We start from the raw sequence: 13,670 nt of genomic DNA on the forward strand, positions 1-13,670 counted from the left end.
AAATTAGCAGGGCACCATGGCATGTGCTTGTAATCCCAGTGCTTTGGGAGGCTGTGGCAGGAGGAGCACTTGAGCCCAGGAGTTGGAGGTTGGAGTGAGCTATGATTGCACCACGACACTATAGCCTGGGTGACAGAGCAAGACCCTATCTCGAAAAAACAAAAACAAAAACCCAGGAGCAAAGTATTTAGCTCCTCAGATTGGAAGAGAATTGGAGAGCTAAAATGAGAAAGTGCTGAGCCAGGCACTAATGGCAGAATTACTAAAACTATAAACTTATTATGAAACTGGAAGTAATATGTTCACCATGGATAGCTCATTAAGTAAAATTCCAATATAGCCAAATATTGTTTTAGGTCTGTTTCGCTAGGCTAGGATTTTACTACCGTCAGTTTATAAGTGCTTTCCATTTAATGTGCAATCACATGACTTTTTTTCACAGTATTTACACTTATTATTATTAAATCTTAAGTATCTGAAAGGTATAAATATGGGTCAAATGGAAGAAAATAGGAACTGAAATCAAATTATTACAGATGCACGTGAAGAGTGACTGTTTTTCTGTTTTCCAATCTCTCGGAAGGGAATATGGAGGAGAGTAATTCTGATATGGAACTGAATTGGGGTGATATTTCTTTCGTGAGAGAAATTCCTATGGAAGGGAGACAATTATCAGAATTTTTTTTTTTTTTTTTTGAGATGGAGTTTCGCTCTTTTCGCCCAGACTGGAGTGCACTGGCATGATCTGCAACCTCTGCCTCCTGGGTTCAAGCGATTCTCCTGCCTCAGCCTCCCTAGTAACTGGGATTACAGGCACCCACCACTACACTCAGCTAATTTTTTGTATTTTTACTAGAGACGGGATTTCACTATGTTGGCCAGGCTGGTCTCGAACTCCTGACCTCAGGCGATCCACCCACCTCAGCCTCCCAAAATGCTGGGTTTACAGGTGTGAGCCACCGCACCAGGCTTCAGAATCTTTTTTTTTGTCCTTCAGATCAGATGGGTAAAGTGCTGAAGTTGTAACAAGGTTCAGAGGGTGGCACATCTCACAAGTGCCCGTGAGCACCCAGTCGTCATGGTCATGAATTATAGAAGGACCGAATTATCAGACTCTTGTTTTTTTTTTTCTCAGGCTGGAGTACAGTGGCACGATCTCAGTTCACTGCAAGCCCCGCCTCCCAGGATCATGCCATTCTCCTGGCTCAGCCTCCTGAGTGGCTGGGACTACAGGCACCCGCCACCATGCCCGGCTACTTTTTGTATGTTTAGTAGAGATGGGGTTTCACTATGTTAGCCAGGATGGTCTCTGTCTCCTGACCTCATGATCCACCCACCTCGGCCTCCCAAAGTTCTGGGATTACAGGCCTGAGCCACCGCGCCCGGCCCGAATTATCAGACTCTTAATGGACACAGGAACATATATTTATAAGACACTGAGATTCTTATAACAAGATTCTTATTCCCTTCCTGTAGGGAAGCAGGCCATAGACACAGCAGATGAGGTCTTTAGTGAAGATTGGAAAATGAATAGTATGACCTGAAACAAAATAAAGATTCCTTGTGCATTTGGTGGCACAATCTGGGGAGTGATTGCTAACTTCTCATGAACTACTTGACTGTCAGGACAAAAGATGTTACTTCCATGTATTTCCTCTACTTCAAAAAGTTTCTCAATCCCCCAAGTATAAGGATGACATAGAAACAGGGAGGTGACATTAGATGTTGAGAAGAAAGAAAGCTAAATGTTATCTGTAAGCCAAGAAGGTAGATGACATTATGGATTTCTGAGGCTGGTTGGTGGCATATGAATAGGACTTCTTGTGACTGGTAACTATGTGTATGGACCCTATCTCGAAAATGCTGATGATCCTGAACAGGAAACACGAGAACCCATCTTGTACTAGTCAGAGAGATGGTCTTTCATGATTATGTCCCATTTCCCAATGTCTCAAGTAGCCCTTGCATTGACCTCACTTACCGGCTCTGTTGTTGGTAGTTGCAGCTGGAGAATCAATCACCTTCACCTAATGATTCAGGGAGATTAATGGAGGGTCTCTGGCTTCACCATTTGCCACCCTCCTCTCACCACCTCAACTCTCAGCAGTTCTTTGAAAAAGGCTTTCCATTGAGGATGGTCACACAGCCTCTGCTTCTTAGGGTGGCGCAACCTATTATAATATCAAAGAGTTCAAAAGAGTAAGGAGTTCCATCCTTCTAGAGTCAGGCCTTACCATTGCCCAGGTGGAAGAGCCCTGTCCGATAAGAGTAGAAAAACTCAGAGTAGCTTTGAGGCACGGCAAACTCCAGCATTTCTTGTGTGTTTATCTTTGGATGGTAGAGTTCTTAGCAATGCAGATATATTTACATTTTTGCCAACTTTTGCTGTCTTTTTTTTTTTAAGACTGAGTCTCACTCTGTCTCCAGGCTGGAGTGCAATGGCATGATCTCTGCTCATTGCAACCTCCACCTCCCAGGTTCAAGCAATTCTCCTGCCTCAGGCTCCCAAGTAGCTGGGACTACAGGCTTGTGCCACCACGCCCAGCTAATTTTTGTATTTTTAGTACAGACGGGGTTTCATCATGTTGGCCAGAACGGTCTCGATCGCTTGACCTCATGATCCATCCACCTCAGTCTCCCAAAGTGCTGGGATTACAGGCATAATCCCACCTCTCCCGGACAACTTTTGCTATTTTTATAGAACTGGTAGCCATTGTCCCTATACACCTTCTATTTTTCTGGACATGGGTTGCACCTGTGTACTCCAGCTTTGTTCCAGAGTTCATGACAGAGTTTTTCAGCCACATGCTTCACAAGCTTCATGTTCTGGGCTTGAGGAGATTTCACCTGTTGGGAGATATTTCTCAATATTCCTTCCTTTTGCAAGATGATGTCTTGCTGAGTATTCGAGAGCTGGTGTTAACTGAAAAAGTGGAGCAGAAATGGATTTCACATGACATTATTCTTAAATGCTGTATTTAATGCAATGGAATGTTAACAGGCTTGATCAGTGAGGGTAATGGGAATATTGAGATAAATTTAAGTTTGCAATGGTATTGTTCAAGATAAGCTGGTTACTTTTTTGGTATAATATTCATTAATCATTTTTGATCTTTTATGTGCTAAGTACTATTGTTAGCTTTGGGGATGATCTAAAGGAAATTGTAAGGCATGATATTAGGAACTAAAAGTTTAATGAAATGTAATCATATGCTCAGATGAAATATGCTGTTGATGCTGAAAGCAAGTGCAGTCTGTTGACTTAAATGATTGCACTTGTCACCTGGTTAAGCTTTTTTTTTTTTAATTGTTTGTCATTTGATATCGCCCAGTTACACCTCTACTGACAAACAATCATCAGTCAGGGGTGGAATGGAATGACTGAATCTGAATTAGTTGTCAAGACTGGAAAACTGCAACTCTGTTAACTTGTTTTCACTTATACTTGTCCAATGTGCTTCTCTTAAACATTCAGAAAGGAGAAGATTGCTTCAGTCCCTCCCTCTACTTACCCTGCAAACAGTTACAATGATTATTAGTCTGTATCAAGCTCAATATCCCATTGTTTTTTAAAACATTTAAAAACTCAAGCTAAGAATATGTTTCATATGTGCTTCATAAAGACTCAGCTGCTATGATCTTAAGGTGTAAGAATGGGAGCCAGTAATGTGGAGCATCTCGATTTGTGTGAACCAGACCCTCAAGACTGTATTTAAATACTTTTACTTACTTGAAAAAACACGGGAAGCCAAAACCTTAGTTCTCTTTCCCATCTTGCAAGATGGCGGGTGAAAAAGTTGAGAAGCCAGATACTAAAGAGAAGAAACCCGAAACCAAGAAGGCTCATGCTGGTGGCAAGGTGAAAAAGGGTAACCTCAAGGCTAAGAAGCCCAAGAAGGGGAAGCCCCATTGCAGCCGCAACCCTGTCCTTGTCAGAGGAATTGGCAGGTATTCCCGATCTGCCATGTATACCAGAAAGGCCATGTACAAGAGGAAGTACTCAGCCGCTAAATCCAAGGTTGAAAAGAAAAAGAAGGAGAAGGTTCTCGCAACTCTTACAAAACCAGTTGGTGGTGACAAGAACGGCGGTACCCGGGTGGTTAAACTTCGCAAAATGCCTAGATATTATCTTACTGAAGATGTGCCTCGAAAGCTGTTGAGCCATGGCAAAAAACCCTTCAGTCAGCACGTGAGAAAACTGCGAGCCAGCATTACCCCCGGGACCATTCTGATCATCCTCACTGGACGCCACAGGGGCAAGAGGGTGGTTTTCTTGAAGCAGCTGGCTAGTGGCTTGTTACTTGTGACTGGACCTCTGGTCCTCAATCGAGTTCCTCTACGAAGAACGCACCAGAAATTTGTCATTGCCACCTCAACCAAAATCGATATCAGCAATGTCAAAATCCCAAAACATCTTACTGATGCTTACTTCAAGAAGAAGAAGCTGCGGAAGCCCAGACACCAGGAAGGTGAGATCTTCGACACACAGAAAGAGAAATATGAGATTACAGAGCAGCGCAAGATTGATCAGAAAGCTGTGGACTCACAATTCTACCAAAAATCAAAGCTGTTCCTCAGCTCCAGGGCTACCTGCGATCTGTTTTTGCCCTGACGAATGGAATTTATCCTCACAAATTGGTGTTCTAAATGTCTTAAGAACCTCATTAAATAGCTAACTACAAAAAAAAAAAAAAAAGAAAGAAAAAACACAAGTGGAGGATAGAACATTTACAATTCCATAAAAAAGTAAAGCCATGTGTCAATCAAATGCCACAGAGAATAAAACACAATATGAGGCTGAAACAGTGATGTCAATGACTGTGTTCATTTCTATTTTAAATCATGCACTTGAAATGCAGTGTGGCTTCACTGCTGACTCCCCGACGTGAGTTCTCCCTGTCCTACCCCAGGAAGAATTCAGGCAGCATCTCAGAGCGGCAAGTTCTTTTGTGGTCCCTGTGCTCCCTCTCCTACTTTATTAACTTAAGTAAGCTCTACCTTACGTCATAAGATAAACATCAACTCATTCAGTATTAGCTGGATTCATCCTAAATTATCACCTTAGCTACAATCCTCTCACAGGTGTCCAGAGAAGCCTGGATTCTCCATCCTTTAATAGTTTCCCAAGGCCGGCCACGGTGGCTCATGCCTGTAATCCCAGAACTTTGGGAGGCCGAGGTGGGCGGATCATAGGGTCAGGAGATCGAGACCATCCTGGCTAACACAGTGAAACCCCGTCTCTACTAAAACATATTTAAAAATTAGCCGGGCGTGGTGGCAGGCACCTGTAGTCCCAGCTACTCAGGAGGCTGAGGCAGGAGAATGGCGTAAACCCGGGAGGCGGAGCTTGCAGTGAGCTGAGATTGCGCCGCTGCACTCCAGCCCGGGCGACAGAGCGAGACTCCGTCTCAAAAAATTAAATAAATAAATAAATAATTTTAAAAAATGGTTTCCCACACACTTTTTACACCACTATCCTCAGTGAGCACAGCCAGAGTGTTTGTTCATGTCAGCTTTAGAGATTCTCACTATCACTGTGATTGTTTTTCTGTTAATGTCCTAGTCATTAAATCCTCTGAAAAATATGTTCTTACCAAATGCAAAGTGACATATTCAGGTCACGGTTATCCTCTCTACATATTTTTTTACGCCATATCTTGCTAAACCATTAGGTTTCTATGCATCCTCCATCGAAATCCTCTCTTCCCTGCTAAGGAACATTCTCAATGGGCATAATTTGTAAAGACGCTCCTACTGTATACATTTTCCTTACACACTTTAGAAATAGTATGCAATTTATGTGTTTTCTGAATGGTATTATCACTTTATCATACTATAATAAAATGGTCACTGATACTGTATTCATTATATAATAATTAAGAAAAACTGATTTGAATGTCACATCCATCAGGATTACCAGAAAGACAATTGAAATAAATTTAGATTTTCAGAAAAACATGTAAAGCATTGCAGTTCCTTGGAGGAACATTGCATTTTCTGTTTCTGTATCACAGAGCCCCTTGAGGACAGCGATTTCAGCTTGTCTGTTCTCTGTGTGTTCCTAGTACCCACAGAGTAGAAGCTCAAGAAACACTTGTGCATAAACAAATTAGGCTTTCATTAGGTCTGTTTCACTGTAATTCTTTTTTTGTTTGTTTGTTTTTTTGACAGGAGTCTCGCTCTGTCACCCAAGCTGGAGTGCAGTGGCGCAATCTTGGCTCACTGCAACCTCTGCCTCCTGGGTTCAACTGATTCTCCTGCCTCAGCCTCCCAAGTAGCTGGGACTACAGGCACCCACCACCAGGCCCGGCTAATTTTTGTATTTTTAGTAGAGACGAGGTTTCACCATGTTGGCCAGGCTGGTCTCGAGCTCCTGACCTCAGGTGATCTGCCCGCCTCGGCCTCCCAAAGTGCTGGGATTACAGGCATGAGCCACCCAGCCCATCCCCATTTTCTCTTCATTATTAACAAATAACCTGGGGATAGTGGTACTTAGAGAAGTGTAAAATTATCCCATCTCTCATCACATTTTACTTGATGGCTTTAATACCCATTGATAATTTGTGTTTAAATCAGTGCTTGTAGTCATGGTTGCAAACCGGCGAATTTCTAATTCCAGCATTCCTTCTATATTAATTAGTTGACATTTTGCCATAAAGAAGGGCTTTCCCTCCTCCCAATGTTAGATTCATCAAATTATAGACACGCAGACAGGCTCATCAACTATTTCTGCCTATGGCACAGAAAGGGCCCCCATCCCATCTCTTCCAGCCACAAGGCTCTCATTGAGTTTTATTAATCCCTGAGCCCATCTTCTGATTATGGATGTGATATTTTATTTTTATTCTTATGACAGCGTTGGAAAACTACAAAAATACGAGTAAGAAGTGGGTTCCCTTGCCTCTGTGTCATAAAATTTTAAAAAGAAAGAGGCTGGGCACAGTGGCTCACGCCTGTAACCCCAGCACTTTGGGAGGCCAAGGCAGGCAGATCACCTGAGGTTAGGAGTTCGAGACCAGGCTGGCCAACACGGTGAAACCCCATCTCTACTACAAATTACAAAAATTATCAGGGTGCGGTGGTGGGTGCCTGTAATCCCAGCTAGTCGGGAGGAAGAGGCATGAGAATCACTTGAACCTGGGAGGTGGAGGTTTCAGTGAGCAGAGATTGTGCCACCGCACTCCAGCCTGGGTGACAGAGTGAGACTCTGTCTCGAAAGAAAGAGAGAAAGAGAGAGAGAGAGAGAGAAGGAGGAGGAGGAGTAGGGAGAAAGAAGGAATTAAAGAGGGAAGGAAAGGAGGAAGGAAGGAAAGAGATAGAAAAAGAAAGAAAGAAAGAAAAAGAAAGAAAGAGAAAGAAAGAAGGAAAAAGAGGGAGGGAAGGAAGGAGAAAGAAAGAAAAAGAAAGAAAGAGAGAGGGAAGGAGGGAGGGAAGAAAGGAAGGAAGGAAGGAAAGAGAAAGAAGAGAGAGAGAGACAAAGAAAGAGAAGGGGTGGGTATGGGAGGGGAGGGGAAAGGAGGGGGTTCTTTCCATCGGTAGTCCTGCCCTGATGGCTTGTGGCTGACGCTCCAGCGCTAGCCACGTAGAGATTGATCTTGGCATTAAGAAGGCATTTATTATGCAGCAGCTGGATGTACAGAAGGAAGTGGTGTGGGTTTGAGGTCTGACTCTGAGTGACTTTGAATGTTTCATTTATCTTCTCTGAACCTCAGAGTTTACAACTGTGAAAGAAGAGACGGTTATAATTATTCTGTCTTCTCACAGGGATATTATGGGGATTAAATGTCATGATACATGGGAAGGCAGTCTAGACTCCAGGTTCTAGGCAAATGCAGGTGGGTAAATGGAGTAAAGGCCTCCTGACCAGCTTGTTGAGAGCTTTCAAATGTGTTTCTGTTTCCCTGTGTAAGTAACTTGCCAAAATGTTAATCTGAATCAAATCATGAGGAAATAATCAGACATCCAGATTGTGGGACGTTGTACAGAACAACTGGCCTGGACTCTTTAAAAATATCAATGTCATAAGAGACAAGAGGGAGGGGGTCCTCAGAGACATACAACACAACGGCTGTTGTAGATTGACAGGAAAACAACTATGAACGATATTGAGATGACTGATAAAGTTTGAATTTGGATTAAGTACAAAATAATATTGTGAAGAGGTTACATTTCTTGAGTATAATAATGGTGTTGTTATATAGGACATAGTTCTTGTTTTTAAGTAATACTGCAGAAGTATTTAGGGATGATGCACCTGATTGAATCATTGAGGTCCACAACTTATTTTCAAATGGCCCTACAAACATGGAAATAATAATGCGTATATATATACACACATATGTGTGCACATGTGCACAAAATGTTAGAAATTGCTGCGTCTAATAGGGGTAGGCAAGTGCTTATTGTATTCCTTCTGAAGGTTTGACTCTTTTAAAAAATATATATAGGTAAGGGAATTAATTTTATTTAAATAAAACTAGTTTGAAACTACATGAGGACAAAAGTAATCCATTGTGTTTCAAGTCATTTTTAGATTCTGATGGGAAAAAAGCAGACTGAACCCAGGAGGTAGAGGTTGCAGTCACTCCAGCCACTGTACTCCAGCCTGGCAACAGAGCAAGACTTTGTCTCAAAACAAAACAAAATAAAACAAAAAAATTGACTAAGTAAGGGATTTCATAAAATATTAAAAAAAAAAAAAAAAGCGGGGGGTGGGGGGCCGGGCACGGTGGCTCACACCTATAATGCCAGCACTTTGGGAGGCTGAGGTGGGTGGATCATGAGGTTAGGAGATCGAGACTATCCAGGCTAACACAGTGAAACCCCGTCTCTACTGAAAATACAAAAAAATTAGCCAGACGTGGTGGCAGGCATGTCCTGACCTGAGTGACCTGAGATCACGCCACTGCACTCCAGCCTGGGTGACAGAACAAGACTCTGTCTCAAAAAAAAAAAAAAAAAGAAAAAGAAAAAGAAAGAAAGAAGGGGAAACTTAATTTAAGTTTTCATTGTAAAAAGGGATTAAAGGAAATAATAATGTTAAGAGCACTAACATGGTGTTGTAGGGGAAGCAAAATTTTACCTCTAGCCTCTTAGGGTCGCTGGCTGGGCCTGAGAATGAAGTTGACACGGGCCAACAGGGGAAAAGCATACAGATTTTTGCAAGTATGTAGGAACCCCCAAAAGAAAATGAAGGCCCAGAGAAGTGGCAAGGGCTGAGTTTATATATGAGGTTGAACAAAGAAAGGCAGTTGTGGAAAAATGGCTAAAGTAAGTGGAGAGACTAACAGAAGATTAGAGTTATTTTAATAAGGTCTGAACGGATTTCTCTTGGCCTGCCTCCACATCTCTGGTGATAACGTTCCTTCATTCCTACTATAGGGAGGGCATCTTTTACAGAGGAATTTTGTTTCCTGCTTTCAGGAAGAAAAGGGGAGGTTAGAGTGCCCTTCTTGTACCTGACAGTTTTTTTTTTTTTTTTTTTTTTTTTTTTTTTGAGACGGAGTCCTGCTCTGCCGCCCAGGCTGGAGTGCAGTGGCCAGATCTCAGCTCACTGCAAGCTCCGCCTCCCGGGTTCACGCCATTCTCCTGTCTCAGCCTCCCGAGTAGCTGGGACTACAGGCGCCCGCCTCGTCGCCCGGCTAGTTTTTTGTATTTTCTATTAGAGACGGGGGTTTCACCATATTAGCCAGGATGGTCTCGATCTCCTGACCTCGTGATCCGCCCGTCTCGGCCTCCCAAAGTGCTGGGATTACAGGCTTGAGCCACCGCGCCCGGCCGACAGTTGTTTTTATGTTTGTTTGTTTGTTTGTTTGTTTTCTTTTTTGTTTTTTGCTTGTTTGTTTTTAGTGCCGTTAGCTCAAAATCATCTCTGTGCCAAAGTGGCACATTTTAGGCTGGCATATTCTTCCACCTTTCAGTACCCGGGACAGCATACAAGTGCTCAATCAACTTTCATGAGTGAGTGTGTCTGCGTGTGGACCTTTATACACATACATGTACACATGCTGACACTGGGCATCTTTTGAGCCTCCACAAGCCACAGGTGAACCCTGATTTGCGTTCCGGCTTCATCTGACACCCAGGTTCCTGCTCCTTTAACCCTTGTCGGCCACACAGCCGCTGCCTGTTTTTTCTCTTTTCTTTTCTTTTTTTTTTTTTTTGAGACAGACTCTCGCTCTGTCGCCCAGGCTGCAGTGCAGTGGCCGGATCTCAGCTCACTGCAAGCTCTGCCTCCCGGGTTTACGCCATTCTCCTGCCTCAGCCTCCCAAGTAGCTGGGACTACAGGCGCCCGCCACCTCGCCCGGCTAGTTTTTTGTATTTTTTAGTAGAGACGGGGTTTCACCGTGTTAGCCAGGATAGTCTCCATCTGCTGACCTCGTGATCCGCCCGTCTCGGCCTCCCAAAGTGCTGGGATTTGTTTTTTCTCTAGTGTACAGCTATGTAGCATCTTGGGAGAGCAATTCCTGCATGAAACTATTAGAACAATTAACTCTACAGAATCTTTACAGTTACAGAAAAATAAAACAAAGATTTTTTTTCTTGCTATGAAAAATCTACTGCTTGCCTCCGCGAGAAAAAATAATGCCCATTTTTAAACACTTCTCCAGCTGTGTATACCATAAGCCCACAAAACTCCCTCATGTTAGGTAAATACAGCATAGCACCGTAGAAACTGGAGCAAGATTGCTGTGTAAGGCAATACGTGCATAACTAATCTTGAATTGTTGGATGGAATTGGAAAATGGAGCAGTTGAGCATACCAGCTATAAAAGGCAGTGAAACATCAACAAAAGTTATGATTCCTGACTCTGTCACAAGTAGGCGTTTGCAACTTTTTTTCCAGGGCAAGGAATTCTATTTCTAAGAGCAGCCTGATGCAGCCGGGTTTCTTCCCCCCTTTGTTTTGTAAAAAGGGAGTTTTGCAGAAGTTTGCAGCTAACTTAGTCTTATGTTGAAAATGTTTTTTTTCTTCTCCTTAGTACTAAAAAGATCTTTCTGTGGAGAGAGAAAATTCTGGTCTTCTAGGGCTCCAGGGACCCTTTTAAGACTATCCCAATTTGTAATAATGCAGCACGGAACAATTCCAGGTAGATCTTTTTATTTGACCCTCACAACACTGGAGCTGGGTATGGCGGGGATGTTTTTAATATTGGTTTCACAGATGAGGACCTTGAGTTCTCATGATAAGTAAGAGTAAAATGTGATGAAAGCTTATAATTCATCAGGTCTTTGATGTAGGTTGAGATCCCAAGTAATTGAGTGTTGGGCCTAAGGGATTAGGGGTAGGTTATGAGATTGTCACAGGAGAGGAGTCCGGATTCATACCCCAAGAGAAGGCTCTTGGATCTCACGCAAGAAAGAATTCGGGGCGAGTCCACAAAGTGAAAGAAAGTTTATTAGGAAAGTAAAGGAATAAAAGAATGGCCACTCCGTAGACAGAGCATGGTTTTTTTTTTGGTTATTTCTTGATTATATGTGAAACGGAGGGTGGATTACTTATGCTTACCCTTTTTAGACCATAGAGGTATTTGTAAACTGTCATGGCTCTAATGGGAGTGTAGCAGTGAGGATGACCAGAGGTCACTCGTCACCATCTTGGTTTTGGTGGGTTTTGGCCGGCTTCTTTACTGCAAACTGTTTTATCAGCAAGGTCTTTGTGACCTGTATCTTGTGCCAACCTCCTATCTCATCCTGTGACTTAGGATGCCTTAACCACCTGGGAATGCAGCCCAGTAGGTCTCAGCCTTATTTTACCCAGCCCCTATTCAAGATGGAGTTTCATTGGTTCCAGTGCCTCTGAAAATAGGGCTAGGATTTGAAGCAAGCCAGGGGCCCTCAGAACCAAGACCCTGACCACCTGTTCTCTCCATCTGTCCTCCCTTTTGCAGAAGGTGAAGTGACCGTCTTAGAGCCAAGAAGGTGCATGAATACCCCAATGTCCTCATCCCTCTGTCTTTTGCTGGAGCCCATTCCCTGAAGTTTTATATTTCTGACACTGCCTTTCAGGTTTATGATGTTTTTCCATGGGCTGGCGAATTAATTAGCCTTCTTGTGCCCATTGCTCTCATTTGTAAAACAGGGACAATAATGGCTGTCTTGTTAGGTTTTCCTGTGGATTTGACTTAATAACATCTAGTAGACCCTCGATAAATAATAGCTTTATTTCCAATATGGGCACAAGTTAGTTTCGGGGCAGCTGTATTGGAACTGAACTCTCAATAGCAGGTTGTTTTCCATTGCTAATGGACTGGTAGCTTTCAACCTCATTTCCCTGAGATGGGCTTTTTTGAGTTATTTAGTAAAGGTATGATTATGATCTGTGTTCTGTTACTTCTGACTTCAACCCTAAATTGCAACTGAGAAAGATTTCTTACTCTTTAATCCGGTTTGGTGTTAGTTTAAGAAGCAGGGGCAGGAATGCTGGGTTTAAGTTGTATTAATCTCCTGGGCTTTTTTGAGTGTAGTTTAGGAACCTTCAGCTCCTCACTTGTCCTACCACTAAATAAGGCAAAGACAAGAGACTGTGTCTATCTCACAGTTTAAAGGGATAGTCTTATGATCATAAATTCACTCTAGGGTAAATTCACTCCGGGTGCGGTGGCTCACGCCTGTAATCCCAGCACTTTGGGAGGCCGAGGCAGATGGATAACCCAAGGTCAGGAGTTTGAGACCAGCCTGACTAACATGGCAAAACGCTGTCTCTACTAAAAACACAAAAATGAGTCTGGCATGGTGGTGCATGCCTGTAATTCCAACTACTTGAGAGGCTGAGGCAGGAGAATCGCTTGAACCCGGGGGCTGGAAGTTGCAGTGAGTTGAGATCGTGCCACTTCACTCCAGCCTGGGAGAAGGAGCAAAACTCTGTCTCAAAAAAAAAAAAAAAAAATTCATTCTATATGAGCATGCTTGAGCTCTCTGGAAGAATCATCTGAAATGTAGTAAAACAATGAGAAAATAACAGGATTGAAATTAGCTGTAGGATAGCTCAGAGGAAAGAAGACTCCCTAATTGAGAATGCACGAGTCCTCACTAAAGTAAGTGGAGAACAACACACTTCATCTTCTTAGACCACTATGTATTTTGATTGATCTCTTACCCCCACCCTGAATAGTTACACTGACCTCTCTCGCTGGAATAATTTCACTAAGAAAACAGAAGCTATTTTGATAAGGCCACAGATTTGCTAGTAGATTTGCATGTAGATTTCTCAATATATTCCTCAAACAACAGTAAAGCTCAGTGCTGGAAGAAAGCTTCAAGATCTTGGAGTTCTACTCTTTTATCCTATGCATGTGAAAATTAAGGCCAGAGGCTGGCTGTGGTGGCTCACGCCAACCTAGCACTTTGAGAAGCTGAGACTGGTAGATCTCTTGAAGCCAGAAGTTTGAAGCCAGCAAGGCCAACATAGTGAACCCTGTCTCTACTAAAAATAAAAAAAAGTTATCTGGGCATGGTGGCACATGCCTGTAATCTCAGCTACTTGGGACACTGAGGCATGAGAATTGCTTGAATCCAGGAGGTGGAGACTGCAGTGAGCCTAGACTGCACCATTAAGCATGGTTGACAGAGTGAGACTCCATGGAAGAAAGAAAAAGAAGAAAGAAAGAAAGAAAGAAAGAAAGAAAGAAAGAAAGAAAGAAAGAAAGAAAGAAAGAAAGAAAGAAAG

General features: G+C 42.8%; 1 protein-coding gene, 1 non-coding gene and 1 pseudogene across 3 annotated transcripts in view; 2 read left to right on the forward strand and 1 right to left on the reverse strand.

Annotated features, from left to right (window-relative positions):
• Nucleotides 1-13,670, forward strand: part of MOGAT1 (monoacylglycerol O-acyltransferase 1) — a 42,405-nt gene that overhangs the window by 25,848 nt on the left and 2,887 nt on the right. The gene's annotated exons all lie outside the window — the stretch shown is intronic.
• LOC111549461 lies at nucleotides 997-1,101 on the reverse strand. Its single transcript, XR_002733746.1, has one exon. It is a non-coding gene; the product is annotated as a small nucleolar RNA U13 (small nucleolar RNA).
• On the forward strand, nucleotides 3,768-4,679 carry LOC111549113 (annotated as a pseudogene). The gene has a single exon (XR_002733606.2). The product of XR_002733606.2 is annotated as a 60S ribosomal protein L6 pseudogene (transcript).

The sequence above is a fragment of the Piliocolobus tephrosceles genome, chromosome 11, assembly GCF_002776525.5.
Source record: "Piliocolobus tephrosceles isolate RC106 chromosome 11, ASM277652v3, whole genome shotgun sequence".
NCBI lineage: Eukaryota > Metazoa > Chordata > Mammalia > Primates > Cercopithecidae > Piliocolobus > Piliocolobus tephrosceles.